The following is a 2,010-nucleotide window of genomic DNA, read 5'->3' as shown; positions in this document are numbered from 1 at the left end:
CAGAGAGAGAAAATCAGAGCTTCTCTCTTCTGATACTCACCTATGTAGAGAGAGCACCGCAGCAGGTAAAGCAACATGTTCCAGGAGTTCAGGCCAGACAGCAGCTGAACAGAGATGATCCACTGCAGCAGAAGGAAAACTAACATCATCATCATCAAGCTGCTTCTAGCTGTGCAGAGACGAGCCTTCTCATTGGCTGAGCTCAGCAGTGGTGGGAGGAGCCAGAGAGAAACATTTTACTGGTTGTTGCTGAAGGTGAGGTTCAGTCAGTGAGGTGATTTCTGACTGAGCTGAAGTTAGTGAATCGGTGCTGCAGCGAACCAGAAACAGCTGAGGATGATGATGAGGATGATGATGATGATGATGATGATGATGATGATGATGATGGTGTTGATGAGGTTTCAGAGGCTCTGATGGTCTAAGATCCAGTTTATTGATGATCCTCCCAGTTTAGAAACCAGTTTGAGATCAGATGACTTGGTGTGAATTAAACTTTAAACTTTAAACTTCGTCATTCTTGCTTTACTGACCTCTGATGCCGTTTTTTCTTTTCACTGTCAAACTTCTCCATGTCTCCTCTATGACGGCAGATTATGGAGGACCAAAACCGACATCATAAGAAATAAAAGAATAAAAATATATGAATAAAAGAATAAATATATATTTTGATAAGAAATAAAAGCATAAATATAGATTTAGTTTTTCCTTACATGAGTTTCCGTCAAGAGAAACAGATATTTTGCTTTGTCTTTGTTTGCTTCTCTGTTTTCTGCTCGCTGTATTTCTGCTGCTTCGTTATGCTAATGAGGAGAGCTGCTGTCTCCTATTGGCCATTGGAGCTTTGGGACCAATATCACTGCGTCAGACGATGTGGGGCGTTTAGGTCCAGTTGCTCGGTTCCATCTTTAGAGGCCAAAACAAACTTCATCCTGGTGGTTTTATTGTGTTACCGACTGCAGTGGAGTTATTTTTGAGTTGGATATTGGATATCCTAATATCCGCCAAATAAGCGACGTTTAGCTCAAGGTTGATCCGATTTATGAACGCTAATTTCAGCCAGCTGTTCTCCAGCTCCCTCCTCAAGCCTTGGAGGTTCACTTCACTGCAGTGGGTAACACAATAAAACCACCGGGATAAAGTTTGTTTTGGTCTGTGACCTGTAAAGATGGAACCGAGCAACTGGACCTAAATGCCCCACAACGTCTGATGCAGTGACGTTGGTCCCAAAGCTCCAATGGCCAATAGGAGACAGCAGCTCTCCTCATTAGCATAGCGAAGCAGCAGAAAAACAGCAGCAGAAAAGGGAGAAGCAAAAAAAGACAAAGCAAAAATATCTGTTTTTCTTGACGGAAACTCGTGTAAGGAAAAGGAAAAATTTATGCTTTTATTTCTTATCAAAATATTTCTGTATTCTTTTATTCATATATTTATTCTTTTATTTCTTATGTCGGTTTTGGTCCTCCATAGTGGATATATTTCAAAACATCCACACTTGTATCCTTTGCTCCATTTTTTGTTCTTCTGCTCCGTTTACAACAGGGCTGTGGCTACTTCTACTGGCTTTAACATGTAGCCTGTTGATTAGTTTGAATGCTGCTGCCACCTAGTGACCGGAGGTTTGTTTTTCAGTTAAGCATTCTGCTTCTCGTGCCCCCTGGACACTTTGCCACGCCCCACTATTTGAGAAGAACTGCTTAAGGTGAAACCGCAGTGAAAGGAAACTACTGGAGAAGCAGCAAGATCCTGATGAACCGACGAGCTGCTGCTTCCTAGAGCGTCTAACGTGCAGCTGAAACTGTCAGGTCTGAATGCTTAGAAACAGGTAGAGATAAACATATGGACCAATCAGCACGAAGGAAACGCTGAGAAAGGAAACCAGCCAGAGACTGAACCAGAACCAGAACCAGACTCAAACCTAGGAAGGTATGGAAGTAGAGAGGCCCTCTAGTGGCTGCTGTGGAGTACTGCAGGTTTTTGTACAGGGTTCTGGTGTTTCCTGTCACTGTGGGC

Source organism: Poecilia formosa, unplaced genomic scaffold (assembly GCF_000485575.1).
Source record: "Poecilia formosa unplaced genomic scaffold, Poecilia_formosa-5.1.2 Scaffold914, whole genome shotgun sequence".
NCBI lineage: Eukaryota > Metazoa > Chordata > Actinopteri > Cyprinodontiformes > Poeciliidae > Poecilia > Poecilia formosa.
The sequence above is the reverse complement of the archived record's forward strand: the minus strand, read 5'-3'. Positions refer to the sequence as shown.